Source organism: Hypanus sabinus, chromosome 8, assembly GCF_030144855.1.
Source record: "Hypanus sabinus isolate sHypSab1 chromosome 8, sHypSab1.hap1, whole genome shotgun sequence".
Taxonomy (NCBI): Eukaryota; Metazoa; Chordata; class Chondrichthyes; order Myliobatiformes; family Dasyatidae; genus Hypanus; species Hypanus sabinus.
Genome location: NC_082713.1, coordinates 134,654,417 through 134,678,741, shown reverse-complemented (window position 1 = coordinate 134,678,741; position 24,325 = coordinate 134,654,417).

Here is a 24,325-nt window from a genome sequence, read left to right as displayed (position 1 = left end):
CTGAACTTCTATAATGAAGACTGAAAAAAATGCTGGAAATATTCAGCAGGTCAGGTTAGGCGGAAACTCTTAAAATTTCAGGTCAAAGATCCAATTCTGACACAAGGCCTTGGGCGTGAAGCCTTACCTGTTTTTCCTTCATCGAACACTGACTGAACTGTAGTGTGTTCATAGCATTCTCTGTTTTGGATTTCCAGCATCTGCAGTTTCTTGATTCACTTCCAGATTTCAATGGTGTGTCCATCTATACAAGGTCTCCCACCCCTGGTTCTATTCTAGTAAATCTTTTCTGCAGATTCTCAAAAGGATATACACAAAATTAGCTGCAGCGGCCTGCCCAGCTCATATTTTATGAAGGTTTAGTATTAGTTTCTGGCCTTTATACTGCCTTCCTCCATTTAAGAAGCTATTGATCAGATCTGCCATTTTAACAGCTTTTTCAATATGGCCTGTCACTGTAGAGACTTGTACACTCATTTTCTATCTGTAACGTTATACTATTTAGTTCATATTGCTTCTTCTCGTTTTTTTCCTACCAAAAAAATCACTGTAGAATTTTTGGCATTAAATTTCATCTACTGTGTCTACTTATATTGCTATTCTATGCCCTCTGTGATATGAGTAATTTATCATTGTCATAAAGGCATATACCCTGAAATCTTTGAAAATAATGAACTGGTTTCACAGACAAAAATGAGCAGCAGATGAGAAATTAGGTTGATTGTACCTGCCACCCTTAATAATAATCTCAAAACGAAATTGCCTTAAATTTTCAGTATAAATGAAATCTGTTTGATACATCCAAATGGAAAATGGGAGAGGAAATTTGAATAGATTGCAAAGACAGTGGATGGTAATTTTAAATGTTCATCAGTGGAGACCAGGCAGAGGCAAGATTCACTGTGGACCAGGGCTTCTAAAGAACCAGCTTATAGCTTGTTGGAGCTCACACTTTAACTACAGCTAAAGTCTCAGATGTGTCAATTATTTAAAGGTTGTTGTGGGCCTTTGACAATGACAATATCAGCTCCTCAAAATTATGCCTCACTTATGCCTGTACTGTTAAAGGCAGAGTTAAAGTTTCTTCAATGTGAACACAGATCTAATTTCTCATTTGAACAAGTGTGTGGCTCATCAACTTTGCTGTCTGGTCTCCATCTCTTCTGATGTGCTTAGCATCTCTCTACTTCTACCAAGACTGACAGTGACAGATCTATTGATCTCCTTTAATAACTGAGTATTCACTGCCCTCTGAGCAAAGGGATACCAAATAATGATACTATGTGAAGAATTCTTTCCTCAGCTTGGCTCTAAATGGCTGTTGCTCACTCCAGAAATACTAATCACTAGTTCTAGGCTCTCTGGGATTCGTAGAGCATCTTTGACAAGCCCAACATCATAACCCGTCACCTAAGTCTCCCTTAAGAAAGTCATGGTGAGCCACTTTCTTGAAACACTGCAGTTCTTTTAGAGGCAGTTACTCCCACAGTGCAGGTGGGGAGTAAGTTCTAGGATTTAGACCTAGCAACAATGAAGAACTGGTGATATATTTCCAGTCAGACTATGAGCATTTTGAAGTGGGGTCCTGTAGATGGTGCATTCTCTATAAAGGTGCTTCCCTTGTGCTTTGTGTTGGAGAGTCAGGGTTTAAAAGGTGCTGTTGGAATAGACTGAGTATGTGACTGGAGTGCATTTTGTAGATAGTACACACCGCAGCAAACTCAGGGTGTTGGTGTTGGAGGCAAGGATTGCTTGTTTATGCAATTGATTGGATGTTAATCAAGAAAGTTCTTTTATACTGGATAGTGTCAAACTCCTCGAATTTTGTTGGAGCAGCACCCACCTGGGCTAGTGGAGTGTTCCATCACACTCCTAAATTATGCTTTGCAGATAGTAGAAATGTTTTGGGATATCAAGAGATAAATAAATACAGATACATAAGAATTTCTGGCCTGCTTTTGTAGCCAGGTTATTTGCATTTGGTCTAGCTAGGATTTTGATTACCAGTTTCCCAAGATATTGATGGTAAGCATTCTGAAATAACAAAACAATTGAATGTCAAAAGTAAATGGTTAGGTTCAGTCTTATTGGAAATGGGCAATGTCTGATAATTTTGTGGCTTGAATTTTATTTGATGTTTTATCAGCGCATGCCTGACTGTTGTCTGTCTTAAGCCATGTAGGCATGTACGACTTCATCTGTAATGCCCTTAATGGAATTAAACATCTCCACATATGTATAACCATAGATCAATGAAACACTTGAAGATGGTTAGGGCTAGTGTACTGCCCTGCATTGAATCCTGGGGGTGAGATGATTGACTCCTTAAAAGCTATAAACATAGTATTTTTGTAAAAGCCATGACTTCAACTATTGGAATATTTTCTTTTTAATACCCATTATGCTCATCCTTACCACAGCTTCTTGACAATATGCTTGATCAAATATTGCCTTGACATGAATAACAGTCACTCCCTTGAGGTAAGGACATTTTGAAATCCAGAACTAAGAAGTCCTGGTGAAATCCAAACAAGTATGAAGTGTTTTCATGAGTGTTTTCCATCTCTTTGTTGATATTTGGGAGTAGAATGGGTATTAATAGATGATTACATTTATCCAGCTTTTATTCAACGAAACATACCTAGGCAATTTTCCACATTATCAGGTGTTGTGCATTGTCAGTGCTATAAACACACTGAAATAGTTTGACTACAGCCACAGCTGATTCTGGAGTGAAAACCTTTAGTAATAGAGCTGACATGTTGTTTACTCCAACAGCCTTTACTGGTGAACTCCTCATGCTTGTTATCACATGGACTGAGTCAAATTTGTTTGAAGACTGGCTTACAGGAAGATGTTTCAACAGAGATTCTGAGAAGAAACTATTTGCACTCACATCTACTGTGAGGAAGTGCTTTGAGAGGTTGTTCATAGCTGGAATTAACTCCTACCTGAGCAAGGACCTGGCCTCACTGCAATCTGTCTACAGCCGCCATAAGTCTGCAATGGAAGCAGTCTTACTGGTTCTCCACTCTACTCAGCCTTGGACCTCCTGGACAACAATACCAAGGTCGTGCTGTTGTTTATTGATTAAAGCTTAGTGTTTAACAACATCAAATTTCAAAAATTTCAAAGTACACTTAATATTTAAGTATGTATTCAATTTACAATCTTGAGATTCATCTTCCTGTTTAAAGAAAACCCTCATACAACAAAGCCATCAGTCATGTGAAACAAGGCCTAAAACATACCTATTCCCCACCTAGTTGAAACTAAACCTAAAAGCTGGGCCTAAAAGTACTGAAAGAATCTATAAAATCAGAGCATTGAGAAAAAGACTGCTCCCTGTTAATTTAGTCCAGATTGGGGTCTGCTGCACACCCAAATACAAAGAGACCACCAAAAACTACACAAAGTAGGGGAGGTTAGGTGGGAGCAGAGGGGCAGCTATGGGATTAATCTGATTGGTGGACTGGGCCGTGTTTAAGGACTCATCAGAGGATTTTGAACAAATACACTACGGTTGTTAAGCACTTTATAATAACAGTCATCGACGAATGTATCTTCACAAAATCAATCAGAGACTTCCCCAACCAGAAGCCCTGGATGAATCATGAGATCCACAATCTGCTGAGGGCCATATCAGTGGCATTCAGGGCTGGTGATGAAGTAAGATACAAGGGGGCTAGCTATGATCTACAGAAAGCCATCTTACACGCGAAGTGGCAATTTCATGCCAAACTTGAATCTCTGAAGGATGCTCGACAATTGTGGCAGGGCTTGAATGCTATCCCCTCCTACAAAGTGAAACCAAGTGGCATACTGTAGGTGACAACAAGGTTTCACTCCCAGATGAACTCAATGCCTTTTATGCTCAATTTGACCATCAAAACATAGAGACACCTTCATGAACTCCCACAGCCCCTGATGACTCTGTGATTTCAGAATCTGAGATCGATGTGAGAGTATCCTTCAAGAGGTGGAGCCCACAGAAAGCATCAGCCCAGACAGGGTAGCTGGTCAAGTACTAAAGACTTATGCTGATCAGCAGACTGGAGAGGTCACCGATATCTTCAACCTCTTGCTTCAGCCGTCTGATGTACCCACCTGCTTCAAGTAGGCTTCAATTATACCAGCCAAAGAAGAAAGTGGTAACCTACCTCAATGACTATTATCCAGTAACATTTACATCCATTGTGATGAAGTGCTTTGAGAGGTTGGTGATGAAACATATCAAGTCCTACCTGAGAAGTGACTTGGATCTACTCCAGTATGCCTACCGTCACAACAAGTCAACAGCAGGTGCCATTTCATTGGCTCTTCACTCAAACAAAGAACATTTGGAAAGTGAAGATACATACATCAGGATGCTCATTATTAACTACAGTTCAGCATTCAATACTATCATCCTCACAAAATTAATCAATAAGTTTCAAAACGGAGGCCTCAATACCTCCTTGTGCAGCTGGGTCCTCAATTTCCTCACCTGAAGACTCCAGTCTGTTTGAATTGACAATATCTCCATTTGTCTCCATTTTCCACCCTGCTCTCAAACTTACTTGGTCCATCCCTGAACTTCACTCAATCTCTCTGTCTCCATCTATTTAAAGCGGAGGATGAGAGGTTCTTGAGTTGAATGGTCAACATAAACATTCAGAAAGGGCTTCTTTTTGGAGTAGCATCCGCACCTGCACTCTGGCACAAAGTGATGCACCAGGTGCTGCAAAGCTGTGTAAGCACTCCATGTTACTTGGATGACATTATTGTTACTGGTAAGAATGACAAAGAACATCTCCAAAATCTCGAGCCAGTGTTAAAAAGATTATAGGCTCAGAGCACGACACAAAAAAACATGAATTCTTTAAACCAAGCATCAATTGCTGTGGTCACACCATTGATGCATAAGATTTACACGGAATGCTGAGAAAATTCAAGCAGTGGTAGATGCCCCAAGACTGGGGATACATTGCAGCTGTGGTCCTTTTCAGGATTTGACAATTACTATAACAGGTTCCTTCCAAACCTGGCTACTGCACCCCACCACTTGAACTCATTATTACAAATCCAGAATAAATGACAACGGGCAAAACAAAGTGTGGTAGCTTTCAAAAAGGTAATGGAAATGGAGATGTCAGACACTGCGCACACACATTATGATCTACATTGTCCAGTAAAGCTTGCCTGTGCAGCCTAGCATAATAGTTTTGTTGCAGTCATGTCACATATTCAGCAAAATGAATGCCCTATAGCCATTGCATCATGTTCCCTTACCACTGCATGGAAAAAGATATGCACAAATTGACAGAAAGACCCTGAGTGAAATATTTCAACCTGTACTTGTATGGAAGTGAATTTACCCTCATTACTGATCATCAACTCTAGTGTCCATTTTCAACAAACTAATCAGAAAAGTGTTCCACTAAAAGCAGCCACAAGAATGCAGAGACAGACTCTGTTTCTTGGAGAACACAATTACGAGAATGAATTCAAGAGGATGACTCATCGTGGAACTGATGATGGATTGTCCCATTTACCCTTGGATTAAGAAATAATTGAAAAAATTGCAAAAGAGGACACTCCTTTTGATTTATTTTCCGTAATTCAAATTGAAACTCTCCCGATTACTGCAGAAGTAATCCAAACAGAAACCAAGAAAGCCCCTACACAGTCTCAGATCTACATGGCCACCCAAAATGGTTGGAATGTGCGGCAGGATTTCCAGTTCTCTCATTTTTACCAGTGCTGGGTTGAACTTGCCCTTGATAGGGGTTACCTTATCAGGGGATTGAGAGTTGAAACATCCAAGCTGAGAGCTAAAGTGTTGGAGGAGCTGCATACCAGTCATCTAGGTGAGATCAAAATGGAAGTGTTGGCTCAAAGTTTTGTCTGGTGACCTGGGATCGATCAGCAGATTGAGTAACTTGCCATGCACTGTTCTGGATGCAGACACATCCAGAGCTGTCAGAACCACTGCCAGTAGTCCCAGAGGTGACATTTACACCCACCACCGAGGAGGCCACGGAACCTGGGTTGTTTCACAGCCACAAGTCTCACCGACCAAGCAGAGTGACTACCACCCCGACTCTTGCCAGGAACGACATTATTGCACAAGAGTAAGAAATTCTCCACAGTGATTAAATTTTTAGGTCCAAATGAGAATTTTCTATTCTGTGGATGTCTGTATAGTAGTTGTATTATACAATATTTTGATTATATAGTTGAGATGCATTAAATATTGTGTTTATAGCTAAACAGCAAGGCGTGTTGTGTATTCAATACTTCAGTAATATTTGAGTAATATTGTTTGATTAAGCATTCTTTGTTTAAGTAATTTGTTGGAAATAACTCGGAAAATGTGTAGCTCAGGTGGTAGGTAGTTGGGCTGAGTTGTTCTTTGATCTTGGCAATCCATTTGCAAATGTTTCATCAAAATGCGAGGAGACATGAGCTGTTCATTTGTGTTGTGTCCACTGAATGCTTGGCCCTTATATACTTATCAATCAGCTGGCTGCTTGTCATTTCAGAAACCCAATTGTCTCATCATTGGTTGCATGGCAAATCTGTGTGTTGTGGGCGGGAATTTTGCCTACATTGGCTTATAAATAGGATTGAGGTCTATGTGTCTGTTGACAGAAGCCTTTGCAGAAAACCATGCTCTAGGAATTATTTTGCATGCCGTGAGTTTGCTTGTGCCATGACTTTCACTGATGTCCAGATGAATTTGTGCCCCTCTTGATCTCTACGGGTAAAGACCAGGGAGAGTAGGTTATGTCACTTCATCATCAATGGATGTTTATGGATCTTTGTGGATAGTTTTCTCTCAGTTGACCATTGTAATATTTGCTACTGTCCCCACATTTGAGTTTCAGACCAAAGTTAAAAGTTCAAAGTAAACTTTATTATTAGAGTACATACATGTCACCACATACAACCCTGAGATTCTTTTTCCTGTGTGCATACTCAACAAATCTATAAAACACTAACTTTAAACGGGATCAGTGAAAGAGCAAGAACATAGAAGACAACAACGATTGAAATTTTAAATATGAATAAATACCAATAAATAATAAGAGAATGAAATAACAATATACAGAGTCCTTAAGGTGAGATCACTGGTTGTGAGAACATCTCAATCGATGAGTGTAACTATGCTGGAGAACAATTTTTTTCAAAAGTGTTGCTTACTCAGAATTTTTTTTTTGTTTATGTTAGACTGCTTGAAGGTGAACGCAAATATAATTTCAGACTACTTGTATCATGTAGGAATTTGGAGAAACAACAAATTAATTTTTATTGAATATAATGTGTTTAATTGCATAATGGTGCTGATGCTTTGCAATAGTTCAACTAAGTTAAAAGTATTTTGTTAATGATTTTCATTCGTACTCAGTGTCTGAAGATTCTTGCTTAAGTGTCCAACAATAATTTGCCAGCATTGATGGATTCCAGTTGCCCTGGTATCTTTTCTCCATAACCACAACATCCTGGTGAAACCTTTCACCATGCTTGCCATTAACAGTGCCAAGATTTGTAGGGAAGAAGTCTAAATGGGAATGCAGAAAATGAGTCATTAGTGATATGTTGCATTTCATGGTTTTATATGCTTGAAGCATGCTTTCAACCAGCTGCATGTAGTTTAGGGCTCTGTAGATGCCGAGAAAAATTTCAACAACTTCCTTGAATGCCTTCCATGTGATTTTCTGCGGTCTCACTAGAAATTCTTCAAATTGCCTGAAATTGATGTCCTGTTTGATTTGTGGACCAACAAAAATGCTCTCCTTAATGTTGGCATCAGTTATACTGGGAAGCATCTGTTTCAAATATCAAAATCCTTCATAGAAATTTTTGTGCCTGGTGATAGCAAATTCCATCCTTATGGTCCAGAATCCAATAACTATTACTAAAACCTGTCCTGCCGCGCCGCCTAAGCATCCCCAAGCATGCTTGGACAAGATAGGAAACTTTCCAGCTTACATGGACCAGATGTTGTGGTCCATGTAGGGACCAACGACGTGGGTAGGATGAGTGAGGGGGTCCTGCATAGGGAGTTCAGGGAGTTAGGTGTGAAGCTGAAGGGCAGGACCTCCAGGGTAACAATCTCAGGATTGCTACCTGTGCCACGTGTGAGTGAGGCAAGGAACAGAAGGATTATACAGATTAATACGTGGCTGAAAGGATGGTGCAGGAGGAATGGCTTCAGGTTTTTAGATAATTGGGCTTTGTTCCAGGGAAGGTGGGATCTGTTCCAAAGGGATGGTTTACACCTGAATATTAGTACCTGGAGCGGTACTAATATTCTTGCAGGAAAGTTTGCTAGTGCTTCTCGGGGGGGGGGGGGGTTAAATTAAATTTGCAGGGGGCAGGGATCCAGAATGCAAGAGAGGATAGCGAGATGAAGAATAAAGGACAGGTGGGGACTACACGGTTCCGGAATATTAAGTGTGTAGTAGAGAAAGGTGAGGCAGAACAAGTGATAAGGCGAACGCATGTACAGAGGGATGGTCTGATGGAACATGGAGTTAAATGTGCAGAAAGAATAAGTAAATTTAGGAAGGACAACAAAATTCAAGGGGCGTATAGCCCGATGGGAGTTCGGGGAGCTGGGTTAAGCACAATAGGCAGCGATTTAAACAGAGAGAGGAGAAATGGGCTAAAAATTCTATATCTGAATGCACGAAGTGTCAGAAATAAGGCGGATGAGCTTGAAGCTCAGGTGCGAATGGGTAACTATGATGTTGTTGGGATAATGGAGATGTGGCTGCAGGGAGATCAGACCTGGGAAGGGTATTCATGCTATTGCAGGGACTGAAATGTGGGCAGAGGGGGTGGGGTGGCCCTGTTGTTGAGGAATGAGATTCAGTCCTTTGCAAGGGGGGACATAGGGTCAGGAGAAGTAGAGTCTGTGTGGATAGAACTGAGGAACAGTAAGGGCAAAAAGACCCTAATGGGTGTTCTCTACAGGCCACTAAACAGTAGCATGGATATTGGGTGCAAGTTGAATAGGGAGTTAACATTGGCATGTGGCAAAGGTAATGTTGCAGTAGTTATGGGGGATTTCAACATGCAGGTGAACTGGGAGAATCAGGTTGGTGCTGGACCCCAGGATAGGGAGTTTGTAGAGTGCCTACGGGATGCATTCTTGGAACAGCTTGTACGAGAGCCGATCAAGGACAAGGCTATTCTGGATTTAGTGTTATGTAATGAACAGGATTTGATAAGCGATCTTGAAGTAAAGGAGCCATTAGGAGGTAGTGACCATAATATGATAAGTTTTTTATCTGCAATTTGAGAAGGTTAAGGGCAGATCGGAGGTGTCAGTGTTGCAGTTGAACAAGTGAGACTATAGAGCCATGAGGGAGGAGCTGGCCAAAGTTAACTGGACGGATATCCTAGCAGAAAAGTCAGTGGAACAGCAATGGCAGGTATTCTTGGGAATAATGCACAAGGTGCAAAATCAGTTCATCCCCCAGAGAAGGAAGGAATCAAAGGGGGGAAAGGGGCCACAGTGGTTGACAAAGGAAGTCAGAGATTGCATAGCATTAAAAAAAAGGAAATATGAAAGAGCTAAGGTGAGTGGGAGGACAGATGATTGGGAAGTTTTTAAGGAACAACAGAACTTAACTAAAAAGGCAATACGGGGAGAAAAAAGTGAGGTACGAACGCAAGCTAGCCAGGAATATACAGGAGGATAGCAAAAGCTTTTTTAGGTATGTGAAGAGAAAAAAGATAGTTAAGAACAATGTTGGGCCCTTGAAGAATGAATTGGGTGAAATTGTTATAGGAAACAGAGAAATGGCAGAAGAATTTAATAATTACTTTAGATCTGTCTTCACTAGGGAAGACACAAGCAATCTCTCAGATGTATGGATGGGCCAAGGACATAGAGTAAAAGAGGAAATGAAACAGATTGACATTAGGAAGGAAACGGTGATGAGTAGACTGATGGGACTGAAGGCTGACAAATCCCCAGGTCCAGATGGTCTGCATCCTAGGGTACTAAAGGAGGTGGCTCTGGAAATTGTGGATGCATTGGTAATCATTTTCCAATGTTCCTTAGATTCAGGATCAGTTCCTGAAGATTGGAGAATGGCTAAAGTTATCCCACTTTTTAGGAAAGGAGGGAGGGAGAAAACAGAGAACTATCGTCCTGTCAGCCTAACATCAGTAGTGGAGAAGATGCTAGAGTCCATTATTAAAGATGAAATAGTGGCATATCTAGATAGCAGTGATAGGATTGGGCCGAACCAGCATGGATTTACCAAGGGTTAATCATGCTTGACTAATCTGTTGGAGTTTTTCGAGGATGAAACCAGGAAGTTAGACAAGGGAGATCCAGTGGATGTAGTGTACCTTGATTTTCAGAAGGCATTTGATAAGGTCCCACATAGGAGATTGGTGGGTAAAATCAGAGTTCATGGCATTGGGGGGAAGATATTGACATGGATAGAAAACTGGTTGGCAGATAGAAAGCAAAGGGTAGCGGTGAATGGGTGTTTCTTGGAATGGCAGGTGGTGACTAGTGGGGTGCCACAGGGCTCGGTATTGGGACCACAGCTGTTTACGATTTACATCAACGATTTAGATGAAGGCATTGAGAATAACATCAGCAAGTTTGCTGATGATACTAAGCTGGGTGGCAGTGTGACATGTGATGAGGATGTTAGGAGAATTCAGGGTGACTTGGATAGGCTGGGTGAGTGGGCAGATACTTGGCAGATGACGTTTAATGTGAATAAGTGTGAGGTTATCCACTTTGGGAGTAAGAACAGGAAGGCAGATTATTATCTGAATGGTGTAGAGTTAGGTAAGGGAGAAATACAAAGAGATCTAGAAGTCCTTGTTCATCAGTCACTGAAGGTAAAGTGCAACAGGCAGTGAAGAAGGCTAATGGAATGTTGGCCTTTATTACAAAGGGAATTGAGTACTAGAGCAAGGAAATCCTTTTGCATTTGTACAGGGCCTTGGTGAGACCACACCTGGAGTATTGTATACAGTTTTGGTCTCCAGGGTTAAGGAAGGACATCCTGGCTGAAGAGGAAGTGCAGCGTAGATTCACAAGGTTAATTCCTGGGATGTCCGGACTGTCTTACGTAGAGAGGTTAGAGAGACTGGGCTTGTACACACTGGAATTAAGGAGTTTGAGAGGGGATCTGATTGCAACATATAAGATTATTAAGGGATTGGACAAGATAGAGGCAGGAAATATGTTCCAGATGCTTGGAGAGTCCAGTACCAGAGGGCATGGTTTGAGAATAAGGAGTAGGTTATTTAGGACAAAGTTAAGGAAAAACATCTTCTCCCAGAGAGTTGTGGGGGTCTGAAAAGCACTGCCTCGGAAGGCAGTGGAGGCCAATTCTCTGGATGCTTTCAAGAAGGAGCTAGATAGGTATCTTATGGATAGGGGAATCAAGGGATATGGGGTCAAGGCAGGAACCGGGTATTGATAGTAGATGATCAACCATGATCTCAGAATGGCGGTGCAGGCTCGAAGGGCCAAATGGTTTATTTCTGCACCTATTGTCTATTGTAGGCAAATTGACTTGAATTATGAATTGAAATAATAAACATAAGTTTATTAAAAATTGTGTGTGATAGGGAAATTTCTAGCCCAAAATTCATAAGGTACACCTAAAGGTATTCAGGAAGCAAAATCTTTGTTGCCAGTGTTATCACTTTGGTCTTGTCGAATCGCTTGGTTTGTACTTTAGGTCTGCAGAATATTCTCCTCAATGTTGCCATTGGCTAATGCTGACTGAAATTCTATGTACTTGGAGCAGTCATTTTTTTGGTTATATTCCATGAATGGCATATGTCATTTCATCACTATATCATATTTGCACACCTGCCTAAGAGTAAAGAATGAAATAGACATGTTAATTACCAGCTCTGTGATTTTCTTTAAATTAGTTTTATGTTCTGGAGTAATAAAACATAACAGAAAGTTTGTCAAAGGTTATGAGGGAAAAGCAGAATAATGGGGTTAAGGGGGATAGAAAATCAGCCATGATAGAATGGAAGAGCAAATTTGATGGGCCAAAAAGCCCAATTCCTCTCTTATGGTCTTACGGAATGATCATTGTTCTAAGATTTCTTGAATTGACAACCTTTAGAGCACAAGAGCTGCCAACAGAGCCACAGATTAAACATTGAGTATTATTGGGATGTAAATAATTTACAATTTAGCATTGCATTTCTGGCAAAAAAAACACTAACCCATCAAATTTTGCTGCTGCGCCAAATGACATGTATTCTAAAAGAGGAATGGAATGAATGACGAGTAATTTATCCAAGCAGAAACATCTACTGAGTAACATTTACAAAAGATTTGTGGCTGTAGGATCATTCACTCCAGAGGAACAACAGAACTATTCATCTACTCCCTGTTTAAAGGTCAGCCAAATGCTCCGGCTTCCTTGAAATCCAGAAAATCAAACTGTCCAGAATTAAAAAGTCGGATTGTTAGAATGCAGAAGCATTTTATAGCCTGCTGTGATAAAGGGGAGAGAAGCACACATAAGAGTGAATAACGAGCCACCTTGTACTCTTGCAGTCCACAGAGTTTCATTACCTTGACACAGGAGGAATTACGAGGTATTTTCAAATCACAGTGATCTGAGTTAGAGGGAGTCTTCACAAAATGATGTTTCCATGTTGTTCTTAAGAATCTGAGATTCACGATTCCATCTCAAGTGCTTCTTTGCCTTGAGCTGTCAGAGGCCAGAGGTTCTCAAGGATCGGTAAGCACGTTGCATTTCTTCAAGGTAGATTTTAATATGACTTTGTATCTTTTTCTCTGTCCATCTGATAATGCTCTCCCATTACAAAGCATGGAATAGTGAGCCGGTTCAGAGAATCTGTTGTCTGTTGTGCAGACAACATGGCAAGCCAAATGCAACTGACTGAGAATAACTAGAACCATGGAACACTACAGCACAGAAAACAGGCCATTCAGCCCTTCTAGTCTGTGCCGAAACTTTATTCCGCTAGTCCCATTGACCTGCACCCAGTCCATAAACCTCCAGACCCCTCCCATCCATGTATCTATCTGATTTATTCTTAAAACTTAAGAGTGAGACCACATTTATCGTGTCAGATGGCAGCTTGTTCCACACTCGGACCACTCTCTGAGTGAAGAAGATCCCTCCAATGTTCCCCCAAACCTTCCCCTTTTCATCCTAAAGCCATGTCCTTTCATATTTATTGGAAAGAGCTTATTCGCATTTACTCTGTCTATACCCCTCATAATTTTGTAAACCTCTATCAAATACCCCTTCATTCTTCTACGCTCCAAGGAATAAAGTCCTAACCTGTTACTTTCCTAATCTTTCCCTGTAACTCAACTCCTGAAGGCCCGGCAACATCCTAGTAAATCTTCTCTGCACTCTTTCAATTGTACTGATATCCTTCCTATATTTGGGTGTCCAGAACTGTACACAATACTCCAAATTTGGTCTCACCATAACATCCCAACTCCTATACTTAATATTGATGCCAAAAGCCTTCTTTACAACCCTGTCTACCTGTGATGCCACTTTCAGGGAATTATGTATCTGAACTCCCAGATCCCTTTGTTCCTCTACACTCCTCAGTGCCCTACCATTTGCTGTGTATGTCCTACCTTGATTTGTCCTTCCAAAATACAACACCTTACAATTGTCTGTATTAAATTCCATCTGCCAATTTCTGGTTCATTTTTCCAGTTGGTCCAGATCCCTCTGCAAGCTTTGAAAGCCTTCCTCGCTGTCCACAATGCCTCCAATCTTAGTGTCATCAGCAAACTTGCTGTTCCAATTTAGCACATTATCATCTAGATCATTGACATAGACAACAAACAACAATGGTCCCAGCACAGATCCCTGAGGCACACCACTAGTCACAGGCCTCCAGTCTGAGAAGCAATCATCCACTACCACTCTCTGTCTTCTCCCACACAGCCAATTTTGAATCCAGTTTACAACCGCTCCATGGTACCTCGTGTCTGAACCTTCTGAACTAACCTCCCATGTGGGACTTTGTCAAAGACCTTACTAAAGTCCATGAAGACAACATCCACAGCCTTTCCTTCATCTACATTCTTGGTAATCTCATTGAGAAACTCTACAAGATTCGTTAAACACGATCTACCACACACAAAGCCATGCTGACTATCCTTAATCAGCCCTTGGCAGTCCAAATATTATTATATCCGATCTCTCAGAACACCTTCCAATAATTTACCAACTACTGATGTCAGGCTCACCAGCCTGTAATTACCCGGTTTACTTTTGGAGCCTTTTTTAAACAACGGAACGACATGAGCTACCCTCCAATCCTCCGGCACTGCACCCGTGGCTAAGGACATTTTAAATATTTCTGCCAGGCCCCTGCAATTTCTACACTAGTCTCTCTCAAGGTCTAGGAAATATCATGTTAGGCCCCTGGGGATTTATCTACCTTTATTCGCTGTAAGGCAGCAAGCACCTCCTCCTCTTTAATCTCTATATGTTCCATGACACTACTGCTTGTTCCCCTTCTTTCCATATACGCTATGCTGGTTTCCTGAGTAAATACTGATGCAAACAAAATCTGTTTTATCTCCCCATCTTGTGAGGCTCCAGTCCAATTTGAAACCTCAACTTGAGGACCATATAACCATATAACAATTACAGCACGGAAACAGGCCATCTCGGCCCTTCTAGTCCTTGCTGAGCACTTACTCTCACCTAGTCTCACTGGCCCGCACTCAGCCCATAACCCTCCATTCCTTTCCTGTCCATATACCTATCCAATTTTACTTTAAATGACAATACCGAACCTGCCTCTACCACTTCTACTGGAAGCTCATTCCACACAGCTACCACTCTGAGTAAAGAAATTCCTCCTCATGTTACCCTTAAACTTTTGCCTGCTAACTCTCAACTCATGTCGTCTTGTTTGAATCTCCCCTACTCTCAATAGAAAAAGCCTATACACATCAACTCTATCTATCCCCCTCATAATTTTAAATACCAGACCTACCCTTATAAATAATTAACTTGAAACTAATGACATTATGGTTACTGGACCCAAAATGTTTGCCTACAAATATTTCTGTCACCTGACCTGTCTGGTTCCTTAATAGGAGATAAAGTATTGCATCCTCTCTCATAGGTACCTCTATATATTGATTTAGAAAACTTTCCTGAACACATTTGACAAACTCCAAGTCATCCAGCCCTTTCACAGTGTGGGAATCCCAGTCAATATGCGGAAGGTTAAAATCCCCTGTTATTACAACTCTCTGTTTCTTACATCGATCTGCTATCTCTCTACAGATTTGCTGCTCCAATTCTCTCTGACTATTGGGCGGTCGATAATACAACCCTATTAGTGTGGTCACACCAGTCCCATTCCTCAGCTCCACCCATACGGCCTCTGTAGACAAGCCCTCCGGGCTGTCCTGTCTATGCACAGCTGTAATATTTTCCCTGATTAATAATGCCACTCCTCCCCCTTTCATCCCTCCCCCCTCTATCACGTCTGAAACAACGGAAACCGAGATCATTAAGCTGCTAGATCTGCCCCTCCTGCAACCAAGTCTCACTAATAGCAATAATGTTGTAATCCCACGTGCTAATCTACGCCCTAAACTCATTTGCCTCGCCTGCAATACTCCTTGCATTGAAATAAATGCATCTGAGAACATCTCTATCACATACAAACCTTTGATCTCTGTCTATACATGCAGTCCTTGCATGACCTTTAACCTCCTCCACCTCGCTATCTGCTGTAACACTCTGGTTCCCCCATCCCCCTGCAAATCTAGTTTAAACCCCCCGGAGCAGCACTAGCAAATCCACCCGCAAGAATGTTAGTCCCCCTCCAGTTCAGGTGCAAACCGTCCCACCGTCCCACCTTCCCTGGAACAAAGCTCAATTGTCCATAAACATGAAGCCCTCCCTCCTGCACCATCTCCTTAGCCACATATTTAGTTGCATTATCTTTCTATTTCTAGCCTCACTAGCATGTGGCATGGGTAGCAATGCTGAGATTGCAACCCTGGACATCCTGTCCTTCATCTTTGCACCTAACTCTCTAAACTCTCTTTGCAGGACCTCTTCTAAGGGCCTTAGTGCTGGTGATATTGGCCAGCCTGATCAAAGATTCCACCCACCCCAGGCATTCTCTCTCCATACCTTTCCCATCAGGCAGAAGATACCAAAACGTGAAAGAACATACCACCAGGCTAAAGGACAGCTTCTATCCTGCTGAAATAAGACTATCAATAGTACAGTAGCATGGACTTGAGCTCACAGTCTAACTTGTTATGATCTTACACCTTAATGTTTGCCTGCACTGCACTTTCTCTGTAGCAGTTACATTTTATTCTGCATTTTATTCTTTTACCACCTTCTACCTCAAAGCACTGTATAACATTTGAACTATATGAACAGTATGCAAGACAAGCATTTCCCTACATCTCTGTACATGAGACAATAATAAGCCAATTCCTATTTCAGAGTCGGTGTCATTATAAGCCAAGGGATTGAAAGGCCTGGATAGAGAGGATGTTTCCATTATGGGAGAGTCAAGGACTGGAAGGAACAGCTTCAGAATAGAAGGACGTTCCTTCGGAACACAGAGCAGGAGGAATTTCTTTAGCCAGAGGTGGTGAATCAGTGGAATTAGTTGCCGCAGGTGACTGTGGAGGCCAAGTCATCGGGTACATTTAAAGCCAAGGTTGCTGGGTTGTTAAGTAGCAAGGGTGTCAAAGGTTATGGGGAGAAGACAGGAGAAAGGGGTTGAGAGGAAAATAAATCAGCCATGATCAAAAGGTGGAGCTGACTTGGCAGGCGAAATGGCCTAATTCTGCTCCTATATCTTATAGTCTTATGAAACATGTTAGATTCGCTGCAAGTGAATATTATTTTATATTCATCACCACAAACCTGTGCGTTTTTCAGACCTTATTGTGTGCATACACCTAAGCGTATGTGTGAAATATTTGTATTTCAGGAAGTGCCCTTTCAGGTGTGCCTCAGGGATCTGTACTGGGTCCAATGTTGTTTGATATATACATTAATGATCTGGATGATGGGGTGGTAAATTGGATTAGTAAGTATGCAGATGATACTAAGGTAGGTGGTGTTGTGGATAATGAAGTAGGGTTTCAAAGCTTGCAGAGAGATTTAGGCCAGTTAGAAGAGTGGGCTGAACGATCGCAGATGGAGTTTAATACTGATAAGTGTGAGGTGCTACATTTTGGTAGGAATAATCCAAATAGGACATACATGGTAAATGGTAGGGCATTGAGGAATGCAGTAGAACAGAGTGATCTAGGAATAATGGTGCATAATTCCCTGAAGGTGGGATCTCATGTGGATAGGGTGGTGAAGAAAGCTTTTGGTATGCTGGCCTTTATAAATCAGAGCATTGAGTATAGGAGTTGGGATGTAATGTTAAAATTGTACAAGGCATTGGTAAGGCTGAATTTGGAGTATTGTGTACAGTTCTGGTCACCGAATTATAGGAAAGATATCAACAAAATAGAGAGAGTACAGAGGAGATTTACTAGAATGTTACCTGGGTATCAGCACCCAAGTTACAGAGAAAGGTTGAACAAGTTAGGTCTTTATTCTTTGGAGCGTAGGTTGTGGAGGGACTTGATAGAGGTATTTAAAATTATGAAGGGGATAGATAGAGTTGACGTGGATAGGCTTTTTCCATTGAGAATAGGGGAGATTCAAACAAGGGGACATGAATTGAGAATTAGGGGGCAAAAGTTTAAGGGTAACACAAGGGGAATTTCTTTACTCAGAGAATGGTAGCTGTGTGGAACGAGCTTCCAGTAAAAGTGGTAGAGGCAGGTTTGGTATTGTCATTTAAAGTAAAATTGGATAGGTATATGTACAGGAAAGGAATGGAGGATTATGGGCTGAGTGCGGGTCAGTGGGACTAGGTGAGAGTTAACGTTCAGCACTGACTAGAAGGGCTGAGATGGCTTGTTTCTGTGCTATAATTGTTATATGGCTATATTATGTGGTTATAAATCTACAATTCTGAAACTATGTGTACTATCCTGAAGAAAAGTTAAACCTGCCTTACCAGTGGGTGTTGGAATAACTGTTTTCATAAACTTTCAGGCTCTGTGCCCCTTCCTAACTTCAGCTGTAGATGGATGCAAAATCTGACAGTCACTGTTCAATAATGGACAAGGCTAACAAAGAGTCAGAAGAACATGTAAAAAAGCATGGCGTCAAGTAATTACTTACCTGCAAAGGCCCTTGGCCGCCCATGTGTTATGTGATCCGCTACCAAATGAGCTGTGGCCAAACCAAAAGAGATTCCATTTCTTTAGTCTAGTTCAGGGGTCAGCAACCCGTGGCTCCAGAGCCGCATGCGCCTCTTTCATCTCTGTGCTGCGGCTCCCTGTGGCTTTGGAAAATAAATGATGAGTATTTAATTAAAATGTATTTTATGTTAGTTTGTTAGTTTTTGAAATGTAATTCTAAATTTGAAGATTATGGTGATCTTGTACAATCTAAATAAAATGTTGTGGCGACCCATTTCCTGGCACATCCGAACCGGCTCACAATTAGCCAGCATTCTGGCTAAGGGAGATAGCCTACAGGGGTTTGTGAGTACTTGTCTTTTGGAGCATCCGCACCCACGGGGGGGGGGGGGCGGGGGACGGGTTGAGGGAGGCTTAAAAGCAAGGCTGTTTAGTTTGAATAAAGTTATCTTTGACTGCAGTTTACCGACTCCAAGTCGTTATTTTAGCTCTGCGTGTAGCACACCGCTACAACGTGTTTTTTATCGCTATTAATATATGTCACCACTGCCAATGCCTGACACCCGCCACTCCCCTAAGCATCGATCCATCCCTACTGAATATGATTGCATTGGCAGGTGTGAGTCAACCTGATCTTGAGATGGAACTGGCTGACATAGCCGACAAAGACAAATGGGTGTCCAAGTTTAGATGCTTGACAGCAGACCTTGAAGATGTTGCCCGTCAGAAGGCCGTTCTTGTTCAAAATCGCAAATGGAGTGATATTGAAAACCTTCTCAGACCGGGCAAACTTATATTCGAAACATGGAATGCTATCCCCCGACATTTATGTAAACATTAAAAAGTATGCGCTTTGAGTCCTGTCGATCTTTGGATCCATATATGTATGTGAGCAGGTGTTCTCCAACATGAACTTTATTAAAAACAAACATCGCGCACGCCTCACAGATGACAGCTTGTGATCCTGTGTAAAGATGAAGGTGACGTCATACAGCCCTGATGTGCAGACGCTGTGCGCTGAGGTCCCGGAGCAGAAATCCCATTAACCAAGTATGATAAATATTTTAATTGCCTATTATTTTACATATATTCATATTTTTTTATGGTTCAGTGAAATAGTCCTTTTATTTTTCTGGTTGACAGCTGGCTGACATTATTTTTGGTTTGCTGCTGGTGGACAATTTAAGTTCGGCGTTTTTCATAAATACAAGAAGGACTCAAATAGACATTGAGTATTTTACTTAAAAGTAACCTTCAACCCAATGTCTTTTTATCGGAGTTCAAAATGTTTTTGTTGCATGCAGAAATGTAATTTTGTTTTCTCTGCAAGAGTTCATCGATTTCATAAATGCAACACATTATAGTTTGATTATACATAGCATAAAGGCAAAAAAAACTTTGTATGCAGTGTTATTTCATTTTAAATATCAAACGGGTTTTGTGGCTCCCAGTGTTTTCTTTTCTGTGGGAAACGGGTCCATATGGCTCTTTCAGTGGTAAAGGTTGCCGACCCCTGGTCTAGTTGGTTTGCAGCTGACCAAATAATCTAGCAACAGTATTGTTTACAACCTGCAATAGGCTGCTGTGTCATCTGCATTAAGACAATGCTATCAGCTGAAAGGCCAATTCTGTGAGTGTGACTATGCCAGATTGTTGCAATGGTGAAGATTGGATATGCCTTTCTCTGTCTCTTGCTTTGTGGTTGATTCAGTGATTCTCTTGAGTAGATTTTTGTTGTGGCTTTGATAGACCGCTTCAGGGTCCATTTAATCATCAAACATTGAGATTGTGGATTTGAAATCACACATTTGGCAGATCAGGTGAAAAAAAAGCTGATCTACAATATCCCAGAGAAGTTTTTATGGCAAGTCACCATTACTACTGCTAGTTTATTTAATTAACTAAACTTAAATTCCAGTGGGAGATGCAACATCATTCTTTTCACCTCCTCCATTTCTTCTCAGTACCCAAGTAACCTTTCTAAGTAAAAGGGCAATACACCTCCACTTCCGATATCATGAACTGTGTTCTCATCTTCGCAACATGGCCTTCTCTACACAGGATAGACCAAGTTTTAGAGATGATGACTTGCAAATCAGAGGCTTGCAGTTTTTTTGAAGTCTAGCATTAGGCCAGCTGAGTGGGCTCCTCAGCTCTTCCAAATTCTCAAGCCTGGATACCACAGCATCAGAATGCAGAATGGTATAGGTGGTCATGTGCCAGAACTTTTGAGCTTTTACTAAACGCCTTGAGCCCAGGGGTTGTTTCACGACACACCAAGCTGGCAGGTCAGAAACACTTCCTCAGATGACGTTGCTGACCTGAATGCAGAATAGATGTGGCTTCACTTTCCCCTCTTTCATTACTTAAAACAATACAAATTCATTTGATTTATTATTTTTATTTTTAAATCACTTCCATGTTTTATAACTGCTTCCACAGGTGTTTATTGTGTGCCTGACCACTAATGATGTTTAGAAAGGTCTTCCGAAAGCACAAGGTCTAGGAAGGTCAGAAGAAGGTTGTTGGGATGGTCAGGAGATGTTGACACCGAATACCCTGGCTAGGGTCTAGCTTGTGAATTCCAGACCATTCCGTACACTGTATTCCATCAGTAGACGTCACTGGAAGCAAACAGAAGGAGTTGACTGGTCTGGGGATACTCTGGCCCAACATAATTTGGTGTCGCACTGCAGGATGAACAATAGTTGTTTCTATCCCAGAAATAATAAAAGAAGGGGATGGGATATCTTCTGTGATCCAAAAAAGAAGGAAAGATCAGATAGGTAATAAACAACAATAACCATGGCAAAATTGCGATTTGCTTTGACAGGTGAATAACACTAACAGATATGAATCTATTTTCTTTCTTCTACAATTCCAAAATGAAAGGAAAAGGAAAGATAATGTTGTTTGAATAAAAATTGCAGAGAGAGGAGAAGTTACTTCTCTGTCACAAACTTCTCATTCATGCACTGATCCTAATGCTGGGACCAGGAACAAAGCCTTTTTCTACATCTATATTTCATGAGTAACCTATTCTCATTCCAGTCTGCAACACTTCCCATAGCCTCAACTGACTTTGCCTTTTTAAGTTCACACAGTACTGTAACCTGTTAAATTTAGCATTCTAACAATTCTCAAAGTTGGAATTGTAGAGAGGTACAGCATGAAAAAGGCCCTTCAGCCCACCAAGTCTGCACCAACCACACATCTATACTAACCTACAATAATCCCATGTTATTCTCCCACATTCTCATCAGCACTTTCTCAACCTCCCCCCCCCCCCGCCGCCCCCAACTCTGATTCACCAACTCAGTAGCACAAATGAATCTACCAACCCCGCACATCTTTGGGATGTGTAAGGTAACCATAGCATCATTTGGTCACGGAAAATGTGCAAGCTCTGCACAAGTGTTAACAGAGGTGAGTATTGAACCTGGGTCTCCTGTTGCAGTGATGAAGCAACTCTACCAGCTGTACCACTGTGTCCTAAATCTCTCCTGGCATCTGTGCCTTTAACCATTGGACTATTCTTCAAACTATACTCCCATTCCAAACCTCCAACCCCCATTACTTATTCTGACACCTCACTTACTCCTTCACTTCTCCTCACCTGCCCATAACTGCCCTCTGGTGTCCTTCCTACTTCCCTTTCTCCCATGGTTCACTCTCCTCTCAGATTCCTTCTTTTGCAGCCCTTTACCTTTTCCACCTATCACCACCCAACTTCTCACTTTATCTTGCCTCTCCACTCACATACCTTCCCTCTCACCTAGCTCCGCCTATCACCTTCCAGCCTGTATTGCCTCCCCACCCCACCTTTTTATTCTGGCTTCTTTCCTCTTCATTTCCCATCCCAGTGAAGCCTCTCAGCCCAAAACATGAACATTTTATTCCTCTCTACAGATGCTTCCTGACCTACTATGTTCCACCAGAATTTTGTGTGTGTTATCTTCAACCAAGTCTGTGACCACCTGTTCTAATGTCCTTCCTCTGATGTTCTAATGTTTTCATATATCTGTGTGAATATTGTTGCAGTTGGATCATAATGCATAATAACTCCACTGGACTATCTTCCCTTTGCTCTCTCTCTTTTGGAAAAATGTGTTCTGGTTGAGGAGACTGAATGCAAAAATATATAGAACTAGTATGATAATGTGCTAAAAATTGGATAATTGAAAATTAGTTTCAAACAGGAAATAGTATTCAGTAAATCTCAAGACTTCAGGAGGAGGACAACAGATGTCATGAGCCAGTCCTCACTGAGGATTTAGAGGTGGAGAAGATCAGCAACTTTAAATTCCTCAATGTTACTATTTCAGAGGACCTGCCCTGTGCCCAGTACCTAAGTGCAATTATGAAGAATGCACAGTAGCACCTCTACTTCCTCAGAAGGTTTAGTATGACATATAAAACCTTGACAAACTTCTACAGATGTGTGGTGGAGAATATATTGACTGGCTACATCACATCCTGGAATGGGAACTCCAGCACCCTTCAATGGAAAATACTACAATAAGTAGCAGACATGATGCAGTCCATCATGGGTGAAGTCCTCCCCACTATCAAGCACATCTCCACGAAGCATTGTGGGTACCACCCATGTCATGCTCTCTTCTCACTGCTGCCCTCAGGACTCGTACCACCAGGTTCAGAAACAGTTACCACCCTCAACCATCAGCCGCTTACCAGAGGGGATAACTTCACTGAACTTCACTTTTTCCATCATTAAACTATTCCCTCAACTTATGGACTCACTTTCAAGGACTCTTCATCTCATGTTCTTGATATTCATTGTGTTTTATTATTATTATTATTGTTAATGCCGTTTTCCCTTTATTTTTGCATTTGCACAGTTAGTTGTCTGTTGCACATTGTTTGTCTGTCCATCCTGTTGGATGCAGTCTTTCACTGATTCTGTTATGGTTATTGGATTTATTGGGTATGCCCCCAAGCAAATGTGTACTTTGAACTTTGAACTGTTGTTCAAGCTGACGAGCAAGGGATGGATAATAATTAGTAGATTGAAGGATGAGAATCAGGGGAAAGCATTTGCAATAATGAAGAAACAATGGCAATAGCACATTTACCAGACAGTGTTGGTGTCACAGAGAATATGAGCTGTAAATGAACAAGGCATATTTGAGAGGGTGCATTGAATAGCTATAAAAAAGACCTGCAAAGCAAGGAACAATGGTATAATTAGACAAGGATAACATAACAGATAAAAGGAGCATTGATGGCAGAAGCAATTTCGATGAAATTAGTAATAATAAGGTCAGCAGAGTAATAATTGGAAGCTGTCCACAGCAGACAGGTGGATAATTAATTGCTTAGGCAAGTAGAAAATGTTGTGAAGAATTGTAATATGATAATTGCTTGGGGGAGAAGAAATTTCCATATCCCAGAGGTGGAGTGGACAGATGGATATTTGAAAAGGAAATAAAAGATGTGCACAAATTTAAAGATAGATGTATGACAACTCCAAAAGTTAACCTTGTGAACAGGTTTGGATTTATATTTAGCTTTCAGAGTTCAGCAAAAATGATTGTTGATTGAGAAGTGGGTGACACTTAAGTTCATGTTAAGAGCAAATGGCTAGATTTATAAGCATAAATAAGGCATGACATGCTAAAAGAAGCTTGTAAGTCTATACGTATAATTACAAACTGCAGTCTGAAGAGACATGAACTGTGCTGCAGAAAATGACAAAAATATTTAAATGATTTAAAATTAGTTTAGTGTTAGTGAGAAGGATGCCTCCTTTGCATAACATTAAGTCCTCCTTCCCACTTCTACTACCCTGGCCCAACAGCACATATTAAGGAATGCATTAATACATTGTGAAAAACTGTGTTGAACAGCCAGGGCTGCTCAATTGCAGATTACCTGCCCTTCCAGTACAATTCAATTTATAACATTTTAAATAAATATTCCTTGGCTGGCCTCCTTTTCAACTATTTATTTTCTTCTTATTATAGGTAGGAATATGAAATTGATTTCTGTGTATCTGAACAATAGACATTCTCGCACTAGTAGCGGCTGGCACATAATGATTATTTACTTTAAAAT